Source organism: Petromyzon marinus, chromosome 40 (assembly GCF_048934315.1).
Source record: "Petromyzon marinus isolate PM22_M1 ecotype Great Lakes invasive population chromosome 40, UKy_Petmar_22M1.pri1.0, whole genome shotgun sequence".
Classification (NCBI taxonomy): Eukaryota; Metazoa; Chordata; class Hyperoartia; order Petromyzontiformes; family Petromyzontidae; genus Petromyzon; species Petromyzon marinus.
The window spans coordinates 4,215,426-4,231,131 of NC_133706.1; the positions used below are offsets into that span (position 1 = coordinate 4,215,426).

Below are 15,706 nucleotides of genomic sequence, written 5' to 3' on the forward strand. Positions count from 1 at the left end.
CGAGTTGAGGAGCGATGTTTATACGACGTTCAGGCTGAGGGTTGACGGGTGAGCCGGTGAGCGTCTGAAACCACCGCCGGCTTAATTTGGCCGCACGAAACGCGAGTGCTCGTGTAACAGCCGGGCACCGCGCTTCACCTCGGTGCCCGGCAGTAGAGCGGATCCAATCACGGAGAGATTTAAACATTTTTTTAATTAAATTCAACGGCGAGTGATCACCTTCCAACATTCATGCAGGAGCCACGAGTTAAAGCGGTGGTGCGGGACCCAAGTGCGACGCGCCCATACACAATGTGCGCCGTTAGTTTGGAGGTGACGAGGCCACGCAAAGTTATTCCGCGGCCTCAGCTTTATTGAGAAGCCAAGAGTTTTACGATATTAACACTTCGCCGAGCAACGCGGCTCCTGGAGGATAATGAATGAGCAGATTTGTAGGAGCAAGGAAAAAAAAACCCTTGCCGTTTTCACGTGGAGCGCCCGGCTCGAGGCACACGTGCGATCCGTGCACGCGGCAGCGGCGGCGGTGGCCGCGTTTTGGTGGCACGGGTGCCGATTTCCTCGAAATTTCCGCCCCGAAGATGCGGCGACTCCCTTGTAAGGAAAAGATACAGAACGTCGTCTTTAGCCGAACGCATTCATTGATTGAGGAGTTGAGGTTCAGAAGTTCGGATTGTCCCCTGGGCAGTGCTGTCACCGCTTCCCATTGTCACCAATCACGCGGAATTACGGACGACTCTCGTGGCACAGAGCTAATTTGTGACATTAAATACGCGTATGGATTTTACACACAAATCACTAACGCCTGTCGCGCTGCCGAGTGCTCTGCTAGCGGCCGCGGTGGCGGCGGTGGCGGCGCGTGCGTGCGTGCGAGAAGCGCCCAACGGTGTGGGCTGGTGCCACTGAATTTCACTTTAAGTTGACTGCCAGAGACACGGCATGAAATCTTTTGTTGTTGTTGTTGGCGAGCTATGTATACACCGCAGCCGCAACAATGAGAGGTATCAACGGGCGGCTAAGGAATATGCTAGCTTTATGCGGAGAGATATTGAATGCGGCTCTCTGAGCGAAAGCTGAACTTTGCCAATCTCCCAAGGGCTTCCTTAATGAATGCAATGAATGCGGCTTAGAGCTTAGAGACTCCCAGCGCTTATAGGGCTGGGAGAGAGAGACTGCAGCGGTAAGTTTGTGTACAGGCACAGGTGAAATAGGGTTGGGGGCGGGGCCATTTTTGTCCGCTTTCCCGGTGCACTCTGGCGAGCAAACGCGGTAGTCGGCATGGAAATGGTACGGCCGGCGCCGATTGGCTGAATTAATGGATGGGCTGAAATGTAACATAATGAATGTGGAGGGGATTTAATTAAACGTTAAGTAAAAGCAGGAGAGGATTGTCACGGCGGAAGCGATGAGATGTTCGCGCGCAAAGCGTAAAGAATTAGCGCGAGTGCTTTCTGGTTTTGCGGTGGTTGGGTTGGGTTTTTTCGCGGTACTTGTTTTTTTTTTGTTAATTCTTCCTTTTCCCATTTTTTTTCGTGTCCTTGGCTTGCGTCTGTCTGCCACGGGAAGATCTAATTCGACGGTGATCGTGCAAGATGTGCGCCGTCATGGAGACGGCACAAGCGCGGCGAAAATCGAGATCCCGAGAGAGACGCAACGAATTCTATCAGACGGGCAGAAAAGGCCGGGGCCCGTGTCGGGATTAGAGAGTGCACGGGGAGGTCTTTGGCTCGTCAGGCGCCGGCTCCTTGATTGCTCAAGGTCACTGGAGGCCACATTTCCCTTAATCAAAAGCTCCACCGGGCACAAGAGGGTCCGGGAAATCGACCGGCCCATACAGCGACGGAGTCTACAGCCAGATTCCTTCTTCCCCCTGATTGCGTTGCTGCCATCTGTGAAGTCGTATTTGTTAATTTTTGGGGATTTCATATGAAACTGAGATAAAACTTGCAGTGGCTTGTTTTGTGATGCAGCGCTGCGCTCAACTGACGTGGGGAGCAACACGAGGTGACTTAGAGCAACACGAGGTGACTTAGAGCAACACGAGGTGACTTAGAGCAACACGAGCTGGCTTAGAGCAACACGAGGTGACATAGAGCAACACGAGGTGACTTAGAGCAACACGAGGTGACTTAGAGCAACACGAGGTGACTTAGAGCAACACGAGGTGACTTAGAGCAACACGAGGTGACTTAGAGCAACACGAGCTGGCTTAGAGCAACACGAGGTGACTTAGAGCAACACGAGGTGATTTAGAGCAACACGAGGTGATTTAGAGCAACACGAGGTGACTTAGAGCAACACCAGCTGAGTTAGAGCAACACGAGGTGACTTAGAGCAACACGAGGTGACTTAGAGCAACACGAGCTGGCTTAGAGCAACACGAGGTGATTTAGAGCAACACGAGGTGACTTAGAGCAACACGAGGTGACTTAGAGCAACACGAGGTGACTTAGAGCAACACGAGGTGACTTAGAGCAACACGAGGTGACTTAGAGCAACACGAGGTGACTTAGAGCAACACGAGGTGACTTAGAGCAACACGAGCTGGCTTAGAGCAACACGAGGTGACTTAGAGCAACACGAGGTGATTTAGAGCAACACGAGGTGATTTAGAGCAACACGAGGTGACTTAGAGCAACACCAGCTGAGTTAGAGCAACACGAGGTGACTTAGAGCAACACGAGGTGACTTAGAGCAACACGAGCTGGCTTAGAGCAACACGAGGTGATTTAGAGCAACACGAGGTGACTTAGAGCAACACGAGGTGACTTAGAGCAACACGAGGTGACTTAGAGCAACACGAGGTGACTTAGAGCAACACGAGGTGACATAGAGCAACACAAGCTGGCTTAGAGCAACACGAGGTGACTTAGAGCAACACGAGGGGACTTAGAGCAACACGAGGTGACTTAGAACAACACGAGCTGAGTTAGAGCAACACGAGGTGACATAGAACAACACGAGGTGACTTAGAGCAACACGAGGTGACTTAGAGCAACACGAGGTGACTTATAGCAACACGAGCTGGCTTAGAGCAACACGAGCTGGCTTAGAGCAACACGAGGTGACTTAAAGCAACACGAGGTGATTTATAGCAACACGAGCTGGCTTAGAGCAACACGAGGTGACTTAGAGCAACACGAGCTGAGTTAGAGCAACACGAGGTGACTTAGAGCAACACGAGGTGACTTAGAGCAACACGAGGTGACATAGAGCAACACCAGCTGAGTTAGAGCAACATGAGGTGACTTAGAGCAACACGAGGTGACTTAGAGCAACACGAGGTGACTTAGAGCAACACGAGCTGGCTTAGAGCAACATGAGGTGACTTAAAACAACACGAGGTGACTTAGAGCAACACGAGCTGGCTTAGAGCAACATGAGGTGACTTAGAGCAACACGAGATGACTTGGAGCAACATGAGGTGACTTAAAACAACACGAGGTGACTTAGAGCAACACGAGGTGACTTAAAGCAACACGAGGTGACTTAGAGCAACACGAGGTGACTTAGAGCAACACGAGGTGACTTAGAGCAACACGAGCTGGCTTAGAGCAACACGAGCTGGCTTAGAGCAACACCAGCTGGCTTAGAGCAACACGAGGTGACTTAAAGCAACACGAGGTGATTTATAGCAACACGAGCTGGCTTAGAGCAACACGAGGTGACTTAGAGCAACACGAGCTGAGTTAGAGCAACACGAGGTGACTTAGAGCAACACGAGGTGACTTAGAGCAACACGAGGTGACATAGAGCAACACCAGCTGAGTTAGAGCAACATGAGGTGACTTAGAGCAACACGAGGTGACTTAGAGCAACACGAGGTGACTTAGAGCAACACGAGCTGGCTTAGAGCAACATGAGGTGACTTAAAACAACACGAGGTGACTTAGAGCAACACGAGCTGGCTTAGAGCAACATGAGGTGACTTAGAGCAACACGAGATAACTTGGAGCAACATGAGGTGACTTAAAACAACACGAGGTGACTTAGAGCAACACGAGGTGACTTAGAGCAACACGAGGTGACTTAGAGCAACACGAGCTGGCTTAGAGCAACACGAGCTGGCTTAGAGCAACACCAGCTGGCTTAGAGCAACACGAGGTGACTTAGAGCAATACGAGGTGACTTAGAGCAACACGAGGTGACTTAGAGCAACAGTAGCTGGCTTTGAGCAACCGGTTTGATTGAATGGTTGAAATTGCAAACCAGGATAGTGCGAGTTGTTTATAAAGAAATGTCCGATCAAAGTCCTCCTCAAGGAGGTGGTCAACATTGGAATTTGTTTTGAGCCACCACGGTCACGTTACACCAATTGACATCGTCTCAAACCAATCAACACACTCCATATCAGTAACCCCAAGGCCTTAAAAGGAGAACATTTTTTATAGTAGGTGACGTTTCAGGCGGTGGCCCTTCTACTTAGAACATACAAAGGTAATAGCAGATAATAAGTGGTGGAGACTGCACTTTACACCATGGGGCCTGACGAGCATTCGATGTAAAAACGATGTTTTGATTAACAGTTTTCACATTTGCATATTAATAGTTACCTAATACGAGCTGGCCAGTGTAAGACGAAGCCTCCAATTGTCACAAACTATTAGTCCGAAATAAATGCATTTAAATGAAAAGTCAAATGATTAACTGTTGCTGGCACATTGCATTTTGGGAAGATTTGTTCTGTTGAGAACAAAGCACAATCCACTTAGCGATGCATTCCTGGGCTCAGTCACCGTCTCAATGAAAGGAATTCCCATCATCTCGGCTAAACACGGATTCTTCCCGGCGAGTCTAAATTACGTTTACGCTTTTATTGAACGGCGGTAACCTTGCATTAGGTGCTGTCTGTCCGCACTCTCCACTTTTACATGCTCGATCATTGTCTTTCACGGGCGCTGGAGATTGAACATTGGCAACGTCCAGAGGTGGACTTTTAACCAGCAGTGGACAGAACATGGCCGAGCAATATTTCTTATCACAGCGGCGCTTACTCGTGGAACCGAAAGCGCCGCAACCTCAACGAAAAGCCCTCGCGTGTACGGCAACGCTCCCCTTGAAACGAAAACGCGGCTCAGCTGGCCATTTGCGACGAATTTCCACGGTTGATTGAAATGCAACACTCCTTTTGCTTTGCTGGGAATGTGGCAGAGAGAGAAGGGACCCCGGTGGGGGTGGGGGGGGGGTGGTGGGGGGTGCGGTTTGACGTGTGGAGGAGCGCGAGTGGAGACGACGAGGGGCTCCCGATTGCTCCTCTCCTGACTGACGACCGATGAACGCGGCCACGGTTGTTGGCCGAGAGTGACGAGTGCGCCTTGCGCGCCCCCCCCCTCCCCTCCCCCCCCCATCAAGCGGCGCGTCCCCAAGCCCGCGACGGGCACCCTCTGCTCCGCGCCCGGTCTCGGGGAAGCGGCTCGGCCGAGTGACCGAAGTCGTCGCGTTCCGCCTCTAGAATTTTGAAACGATTTCAGTCTTAAGAAAAAAAAAATGATTCTCGTGCCCAGACATGGGAAGCTTTGGGTCAGCCGAGCAACAAATTGTTGTCTGTTTTGACGTTTCAAGGGGTACGTGGGTGGGGGGGGGGGGGTTGTTGAGTTGCGGCAGGAGGGGTGAGGGGTTGATAGGCGGCGTGGACGATGGAAGCAAAGAGAGACTCCCCTCCCGTCCCCTGTGTGGATCGGCCGTGCCCCGCCGTGCCCCGCCGAGCGTGACGCGGGGCGCTTCACGTCAACGACCGCACGGGCCGCTTAATCCTCCAGCCGGGCTGCGCGCGCCAGACGTATTTCACTGCTGAGTGACCGTGACTCAATAAAGAGCTAATGAAATAAATAGTTAACAGCCCTGCACACGCGTGGAGGGGCTCCGAGGGTGAGGGGGGGGGGGGACGTGTAACCGCTGTCTCTTGGCCCGAATTACTGCTGCGAGTTGAAGGCGGTAAGCCCAAGGATGGCGAGTGTCCTCGTGGGGGCTCGGGCCGGGGGCAGCCCGAGAGATGACAAAAATAAACTATCGCACGGCACCCAGAGGGCGAAGTCTAAACCAGAACAGCCTCCTCGCGAGAAACGGAGGACAACGGAAAGGCGACCGCGCGTTGACTCGTTGTCAGCGCCGTCGCCGCAGCCTCACCCACGGCGGACTAAGGAGAGGAGGGGAAAGTGGACACGAGAACGATTGTGTTATTCCTTGCACCCAGGGCCCATACCATGCCACTGCTGTGTGTCCAACGAGACGCGAAAATGTGTAAAAAGCGGACGACGCAACGGCATTTCTTTGTGTATTTTGGAGAAAAAGCATCGGCGTTTTATTTGAAGAAGTGCATTGTTGTCGATAAATCACCACCTTCAGGAACTGCTGATGGTTTTTGTTGTTGTTACGTAATGCGCAATGGCCGTGTGCTTTTCACATTTGTGTGTTGTTTGAAACGTAACGCTTTTCTGGCCGGCGCCGTTATTCTGTTACCATTTATTTTTTTCTGGATATTTGCAGATTTTATTTCCGTTGACACCAGCCACCGCTAAGTTACGTAAACCATAAGGACGATGACTGAAGCTGATGATGATGACGACGATAATAATGATGGTGGTGTAAACAGGCTGTAGGAATTGAAAAAAAAAACGAGATTTGTAGAAAGGCTTTTCCATCCAACCCATAACAATTCATGCCACCTCGTGTGAGATGTTAATTAATTGATGTTGACACAAACAGAAGAGAGAGAAGGCTGTGCAACGTGTCCTGCAATTAGCGCCTAATTGGTAACGTCGTACGAACTTGCACGTGTGTGTTTTTCTTTAAATACGCGGAATGATCTGCAGGAGGCCAAGTGCGTGAAACGACGTTTCCTCGGAACAACAGCGGGAGCAGCAGCAGCAGCTATTACATTGATTTCCCTGCCTGTAGAATTTGAGTGTTACCTTGCTGCGTAGAGCCACACAGATCAACGATGATTAAACTACAGGTGGAATTTTTTTTTTAGCAAATGTATCCATTTGCACCCATGGTACACCCCCACCCACCTTCCCTGTGCACCTAACCGTGAGGTAATTACCGCGTGCAGGGCTCCCGTGTGCTTGTAGTGGCTCTGGGTAATGAGGCGTGATCACCGAGAGCACGGCTTAATTACTCGCTGAATATTTTTTTTTCCGGGTCGCTGGCAGACACCGAAGTTATCCGGCAAGTGACCAGCGGTGGCCACGGCCATAGCGAGCGGGCACACGGGATGTGGTGTGCCGGGGACGGAATGAAATGAATCCCAAGGCCACGGCGGTGATTGTATTGGTGGTGCACCGAAACGCCCAGTGGCAGGGGCCTGGATAGGAGCTGGAGAAGGAGGAAGGAAGAGGGAGGGGGTGGAGGGGGGGTAGGGAGGGAGGGGAAAAGGCGGAGGAAGGGAGGCTTTATGCTGTTTGTAATCGTTATAATGAGCAGATAGGTATCATTCGTGGGTCTTCGTCCGTGGGACCAGGCCCTAAGGGGCCGTCCATAAATGACGTCACGCATCTAGGGGGTGGGGGGTTAGACATTTGTGACGATGTGTGACGAGGGGGGGGGGGGGGGTTGAGGAATGTGACGTCACATCAAAATGCGCTACTTTAAATAAATATAGACAACACGTTCTACTTAATTAAATATGCTTTTTAATAAATGTTTTCTCCTACAACATCAGAGTGCAGCGCCACATTAAATACGCACTACAATGACACTAGTTTAAAGCGATTTGAAGCATGTTTTATTTTGGGGGGGGGGGTGGCAGAGCTTTGTGACGTCATATTTGAAGGGGGGTCTGACTTTTTGTGACGCCGTGTGACGAAGGGGGGGGGGGTCAAAAATCGTCCAAAATCACGTGACGTCATTTATGGGCGGCCCCTAATGACACGTCGCCAGTGCCTGGCCACGACCCAGGCAAGCTTCTGTGACACGCACACTCACCGCCTGGAGAGAACCAGACCTGGAGGCCCGATACTTTGCTCCACCGCTCCGGCATTGAGCGACCCTCGCAGCGAGCTTGGGGCCGACACGGTGTGGAGAGGTTCCTCCGTTTAACTCCGACTTTGTGGTCGCGTTCGTGGATCGCGCCCTCCATCCGTGAGCTCGGCGTGCCCTGCTGGTGCAATGGAAGGGGCTGAGTGACTTGCGCGGAAGGGTGGCACGCCCACATCTGGAACGGAGGCAGCCCCGGGTGAAATCTCGGTCGTGAACGCCGAGCGCCCAGGAGACGGAGCGATGAAATCACTTCATGTATGCACGTACGTATGTTTACCTTCTTTCGCACCGTACGAAGTCAACCGTACTTTTCGGAAGTGCGCGGGAAGGACAACAAAAACAAAAAAACACAAAAAAGCAGTTCTAAAGAAATTAGTTTTCGATCTAGATTTAAAAGTGCATAGCTCCAGTGGCTTCCTGTATCAGAAGCGCATCTGAAAGCAAACGATGCCGTGACCGATGCTTTCGGAAAGACATTTTAGCTACACACGCGCCGACGACACGGTTCGCTCGAGCGACGCACACGCGTGTAACGGTTTCGTGCGCTCCAGTGGTAAAAACAAAAAAATAGTTTCGCCGGTAAAATAAAAAAGAAGAAAAATCGAATCTCAGCGAAACAAAACTGGTAATGAGGCAGCGCAGACGGAGCGCGTTTGTTGTCGTCAGAAACGAGGAGTAGGAGGAGGAGGAGGTTTCCTCCAGCGTCGTGTTCCGTCGTCTCAGCGTGCCGCTGTTACGTCGCTCACGCTCCGCGCGAACAATTCCGCTGCTAATTGCACACGAAACTCTCGTCGTGAAAACTTGAGCATTTCGCTTTTTCTTTGCCTTTCAAAGGCAGGCCGTGTTCTTGCCGCACACAGCAGGAAAGATTTGAATGCATGCGTGGCGAATGTTGCCGTGTGAACGCGGGGTTTTTTTATTTTTTTATTTTTCTAGATTCGTTTTGTGCTGAGAAATTATTCACGGTCATTGTTGCCGCCAACGCGATCATCGTCGTCGTCATCGGTGTCATCGGTGTCATCAACGTCATTGTCTGATGTATCTACGTATATTGAACTTCTTTCACACTGTACAAAGCCAACCGTGCTAATCGAAGGTATGGGGGAAGGACAACACACTTAACACAAATAATATATATGGGAAAACATACGGAAGCAGTCAGCTTCCTAAAAAACCATGGCGTTCCACCCAGAACAAGAGAGATCAAAGACAAAGATCCCCCGTATAGCCTTTAAAATATTTATTGGGCAAGGGCCCTTAAGAAATGAGTTTTCAAACTAGTGCCTTCCTAATATTGGAAGGAAGAGCATTGTAGATGACCGCAGAAGCGCATCTAAAAGCGAGCGTTGCAGTGACCGTTCTTTGTTCGATGTCTAGCCAAAAGTCGCTGTGAGGATGGCCGGAGTTCGCGTGATGGTTTGTGTTCCTTGATGAGATCAGCGAGGTATTGTGGTTTGTTGGTGGCAAGCACTTTGCAATGGACGTGCGGGTGCTGGGTGGATCATTACATTGCAGGGTCGCGAGAGGTGGCGGAAGCTTGGTGGAGGTCTTTATGCAGCAGTGGATTGATCGCGGCTGATGATGAAGACGACGATGTTCATGGTTGTGCTTGGGGCCGTACACACGGTGTGTATTGTCGCACAGGTATTGGCGGCACGAGGGTTGTAAGGGCTTTGTGTAGCGTGTGGGTAGCGACGCGTGGCAGCGCTGTGCCGTCCTGTGTGCTCCCGTGTGTGGGCGTAGAGGAGTGTCCCGGTGGGAGGCTGGCATGTGTGTCCACAGTAATGGGCAATTGATTTAAATAGACGGGTCAAATCAGTGCCAATAATAGGCTCCCTGTCGGCAATAGCCGGGCCAAAAGGATCCATCACTATTTCTCGCCTTTTAAATTTGTTCCTACAAAACGAAATCGATGGATTTTCGGAGCCGGCGACGTTGCTCAGTCAGTTTTATTTTCCCGTCCTCGCCGCGAGTTTGAAGGAGTGCATGGATTTTCAAGACTTGATTCACGGCCCACCACCGGCCCAGGGGCTTTTACTGTTCGCAAACAAATTCCAAGATCAATCCAAGGCGTGATTTCAACGCTCCGTCTTCACAGTGGGTGTACTCTTGGGCTCGTTTCCCTCCTTTGGCTGACACTCGGTCGTCAGTCTCGACGTGTCCTGCCCAAGTTCCGCACGATGTCGACCGACTTGAGTACGGACTCCAATCCACGCGTTCCTCCTGCCGTCTCTCTGTGCTATTCCAAACATGCGCCTCTCCATAATTTTCGGCACACGTTTCGCAGCGTTCATTGCCATTACGAGAGATTATAACATCCACCGTATGCTCGTGGTGAAGCCCCACTCTTCTACGATCTCTGCCCAAACACGCCCAGCGGGCGGCCGACCGCGGCCAAAAATTGCGTTCACCGGTAATCGGTAAAGCCGAGCGCTTCGGCGACTCGTGGCGCCTGCACCGGAGTGGCACGACCGTGCAGGCGTCGTGATCAGTGGCCACCGAGATCTCACCCCGGTCCAAACCCTCACATCCACACGTCTCTGTCCACCGCCACCGCCGCGTCACCCTCGCCTCCCTCGTCCCCCTCCGCCCATTCCCAGCAGCGCGTGGCCGCGCCGATATCTACGCTCAACCCAGCTGCTACTTCCTTCTGACAGTGACGCATCTGGCAAATCGGATATTTGTTCTGTGGAATTTAAACAGCTGTCACGTTCCTGAGTCGTGCGCGAGGAGGAGGCTGAGGCTTGTCTCACTGTCTCCCGTAGCTCACACAGGGCTGCCCTGCGCACGTTCCATTTCCCTTTCGCTACCCACTCGAAATGCCACTTTGAAAATTATCTCTTAGATTTCGCCGCCGCCACCACCGCCGCTGCTGCTGCTTCTGCCTCTGCTTGTGGCGACTGCTGCTGCTGCCTCCTCCGGATGAATCGCCCCCCCCCCCCCCCGTGTGAATTGCACAATGTGTGGCTTAATAGGGCGTCTTTCATGACGCGTTTGAAGCATCCGGCTCCCTCTCCGTATATTTTATGCTGAAGCCAGCGCGATCTCATCGCAATGAGAAGAGTCTCACGGAGGCAAGCCACACGCTGGCTGCTTTTACTGACAAACATCCGCCTTGAAAAAAACAAAAGAGCCTCAACACTGCGGCGGAATCTGAATTAGGAGCATTTCCAGCGCCGTAAAGGCCCTCCTGGGTTGTAATAAATAGAAACACAAATCAAACCGGCGTATACCTCTTCGTTATTCACGCATTGATTTCTGCAGCTGTTGTCTATGGGAGGACGTAAGTAGGAGTCATTAGGTCGTTAGCGGCCTAAAGGAGGAGGAAGGGGACGTTATGATGTTTGGAATTTGCGAGGGGGTGGGTGCAGCAGGCGGGGGGGGGGGGGTACAGCACCACCAGACGTTGCCCATGGGGTTGTAGGGAACTTCCCCGCAACTACGTCGTGATAACTTCATACTGCTGCCGCTTTACGATTGGGTTCTGGCTAAGCGGTGGCTCAGCGGTTAGCGCGCGATGCCCAACAGTTTTGCTGCGCGTGCTGGGAGACACTCTGGGAGCGTCTCGCAGCACTTGGGGGCGAAACGTCAGACACCGCGCCGAGCGACACGCAGCACGACAACAACAACGCAGTGGCAGTTAGAGCACCGCACCATGAAACCAGCGAGCCCGAGTTTGGTTCTCGGTCGCTGCTAACGTCAGTGGCGAGCGTCGTTGCAACATTCAAAGCTGACCACCTCGCAGCCCCTTGCCTACAACGCCCAGTACTCCCAGGCGGCCTCCCATACAAGTACGAACCTAGCTTCAACCCTGATACTATTTCGGAGATCCGATATGATCGGGCTCATTAGGGCCGATTTGGTGACGGTGTGTGTATATGTTCGGAGCGAGTGGTGGTGCAGCACGAAGCAGAGACTTAAAACGAAACAATAGCATCCATAATACAATCCGCCTTTTTGCCTGATGAAGCTAGTTGTAATTACTGGTGATGCTGTGGCTTTGCTTTCCAACGCACCGGTGCGCTGTACTAGTAACATATTAGCATGTTCTGTTTACGTGGCAAACCTTACTAATTGGCTGTGTCGGGAGGTGGCGGGGTTAACGACACATTTATATTTACGCGATCTAACTCCAAAAAAATACCTGTATTATGGATAAACAGAGGCAATCGCAGCCACTGCCTGTGCCTCTGTGTTTGAGAGACACACAACAACTACTAAAAACTATTTTAGTTTTGACCAGGTAAGGCGCACTGAGCTACATAGCTCTTTTTTCTGAAGCGACCTGGCTATCACAAATGATAGCTCAACGGAGTGGCTTGGCATGTGGAAATTTATAGCAACCAAATACGGTCAGCGCATATTTCTAAACGTGGAGGAAAAAACCGGGAGGACCCAGAGAAAAATCCCCGCGACCACGGGGAGAACGTGCAAACTCGAAATATACATAATAAAGGTTTTTGGGTTAGATCGCGTTTATTTATAAATGTGTCGTAACCCTCCACCACCCGACACGGCCAATCAGCAAAAAAGTGTCACGTTGACAAAAGACAAATAATTCACTACTTTAGCCCACCGGTGTGTTGAAGAGTGAATCCACATTTACAGTTTGAGTACGACGTTTCGCTGGTAAATACATCCAGCATCATCGGGCAATTCCATTCTGGCGAATTGCCCGATGATGCTGGATGTATTTACCAATTCCATTCTGGCGAATTGCCCGATGATGCTGGATGTATTTACCAGCGAAACGTCGTACTCAAACTGTAAATGTGGATTCACTCTTCAACACACCGGTGGGCTAAAGTAGTGAATTATTTGTCTTTTGTCAACGTGACACTTTTTTGCTGATTGGCCGTGTCGGGTGGTGGAGGGTTACGACACATTTATAAATAAACGCGATCTAACCCAAAAACCTTTATTATGAATAATATTGGTCGCGATAGCCTACGTGTTAAACTCGAAATATACAGTAGGCGTCTGGATCGGGATCGAAAACCACAACCTCCTGTACACCAGGCGAGGAAGTTAACATCTCGCCACATGGCTTTCAGAAAATCTGGACATGTGAGGTTGATTCCTGGAGACGGCCACCGGTAACGAGTGACACGAAACATTCCTGGGTGGGTGTGTCCCCCCCCCCCCCGCTAACTATCCCGCACCGGCCAGAGTGGTGAAGTATGGCTAACCAACCGACACGGCGCGTGGAGTGCTTCACTCAGCAGGGCCGTGCGTTTGTATTGCTACTCTGTATTTGGATTAAAACTGCACGAGTTGTATTCGTACCAATTGGAGTAACTTTGAATGTTCCCAAACGAGGAGGGTTTCTCTCACGGGATTGTGGGCACTGGGATCGAGCCGAGGTGCGTCATGGCTACTGGCATTGAGCCGAGGGGAATTTCGGGCGCTGGGTGGAGGCATTTTGATTTGGTACCGGGGGGCGACCCGCGTCAGCATCCCACGTGGCGACCAGCCAGTGTGGTGCAGCATGAAGCCTAAACAATTGTATTCATTATTGACTTAAAGCTTTCGTGACTGCAGGAATTCACATTCTTGGGGTATTTCGGTAAAGTCACGTAGATAGGTTCAAAGAAAATAACAACAAAAAACTACGACGTTTCGATCCTGATGACGACCGCTTGTGTTGCGATCGAAACGTCGCAGTGTTTGTTATTTTCTTTGAACCGATCTACGTGACTTTACCGAAAGACCCAAAGAATATAATTGTTTTAATTGTACGGCTCCGTTATAACCACAGGGGGGTCTGCACGGGTGAAAGACGAGCCTGATTTGTCGTAAGGTAACACGCTGACTTAATCTAAAGAGGCGCAGTCTGATACCTGTAGTGTGGATAACGAGATTAGATGCGATATTGGCGGTGGGGGGCATGGGGGATCTGCGCTATGTGAGGCCTCTTTAGAATGTCCAACAAGGACGCGTGCCTCCCCCTGCTGCTGCTGCTGCCGCTGCTGCTGCACGTGACGACACTGCTGCTTATGCCGCTGCTGCACGTGACGACACTGTTGCTGCCGCTGCTGCACGTGACGACACTGCTTCTGCCGCTGCTGCACATGACGACACTGCTGCTGCTGCTGCACGTGACGACACTGCTGCTTCTGCCGCTGCTGCACATGACGACACTGTTGCTGCCGCTGCTGCACGTGACGACACTGCTTCTGCCGCTGCTGCACGTGACGACACTGCTGCTTCTGCCGCTGCTGCACGTGACGACACTGCTGCTGCTGCCGCTGCTGCTGCACGTGACGACACTGCTGCTGCTGCCGCTGCTGCACGTGACGACACTGCTGCTACTGCTGCCGCTGCTGCACGTGACGACACTGCTGCTGCCGCTGCTGCACGTGACGACACTGCTGCTGCTGCCGCTGCTGCACGTGACGACACTGCTGCTGCTGCCGCTGCTGCACATGACGACACTGCTGCTGCTGCTACTGCACGTGACGACACTGCTGCTGCTGCCGCTGCTGCACGTGACGACACTGCTGCTGCTGCCGCTGACGCTGCACGTGACGACACTGCTGCTGCTGCCACTGCTGCACGTGACGACACTGCTTCTGCAGATGCTGCTGCACGTGACGACACTGCTGCTGCTGCCGCCGCTGCTGCACGTGACGACACTGCTGCTCCTGCCGCTGCTGCACGTGACGACACTGCTGCTGCTGCTGACGCTGCTGCACGTGACAACACTGCTGCTGCTGCCGCTGCTGCTGCACGTGACGACACTGCTGCTGCTGCCGCCGCTGCTGCACATGACGACACTGCTGCTGCTGCCGCCGCTGCTGCACATGACGACACTGCTGCTGCCGCCGCTGCTGCACGTGACGACACTGCTGCTGCTGCCGCTGCTGCACGTGACGACACTGTTGCTGCCGCTGCTGCACGTGACGACACTGCTGCTACTGCTGCCGCTGCTGCACGTGACGACACTGCTGCTGCTGCCGCCGCTGCTGCACGTGACGACACTGCTGCTGTTGCCGCTGCTGCACATGACGACACTGCTGCTGCACATGATGACACTGCTGCCGCTGCTGCTTCTGTTAAATGACCTGGAATGGCCCGATTCGGTAGTAGCGAGCCCTGCCCCTAACCCCTGGCGTTTTCCCTCGCCGTGTGACCTGAATGCAGTGAAGGCGGCGCAAACCTCGCGGCTGCACGCGACGACAATGACAGTCGGCTCTGACGTCACCGCGGCCCTTGTGCCAGGCTAGGTGCACCTTGAGGCCGTCACGTGGAGCGTGGAGAGCCCTCGCTGCTGGCAGGAGGAGGAGGAGGTCACGGGAGAGACCCCAGGTGCCATGGGGTTGGCTGACTTGAGACGACCGGGAGTGCGACACCTGTGCTCCCCGCAAGGATTGAAACAACACGCGCGGCGCTTCTATTCGCGCATTCATTAACGAGGCCTCTCATTTGAGTTTGTGTGCGCATTGATTTAGCTAATTTAATATTCCAGCGGGGCTCAGTAGATATGCAAAGGCACATTTTGTGTTGTTGTTGTTGTTGTCGCGTTCCCGGCGGTGTTTGCGGGGTCACGGACCGCGGCTCGGAAGCTCGGCCTCGCCGTGGTGGGACCACACGAAGCAGAGCGATGTGGGAATGAGAACCGCACGAATAGCTTGGTGTGTAGGGGGGTGGGGGGCAGCGGTAGTGTAGCGGTTAGCGCTACGCTGCGCTACGAACATGTTGATCGGAGTTCGATGCCCGCTCACAGTCG

General features: G+C 52.5%; 1 long non-coding RNA gene across 2 annotated transcripts in view; it reads right to left on the reverse strand.

The window, feature by feature from the left end:
* Positions 1 to 4,554: 4,554 nt before the first annotated feature.
* Positions 4,555 to 15,706, reverse strand: part of LOC116950733 (uncharacterized) — a 26,063-nt gene continuing 14,911 nt past the window's right edge. The window contains exons 2-3 of one of the 2 annotated variants that reach the window (XR_012946463.1): positions 7,924 to 8,095; positions 4,555 to 7,314 (exon numbers count right to left, since the gene is read on the reverse strand). This is a non-coding gene — a long non-coding RNA (uncharacterized LOC116950733). The remainder of the gene's footprint in view (positions 7,315 to 7,923; positions 8,096 to 15,706) is intronic. The other variant, XR_004404069.2, reaches the window with a different exon arrangement.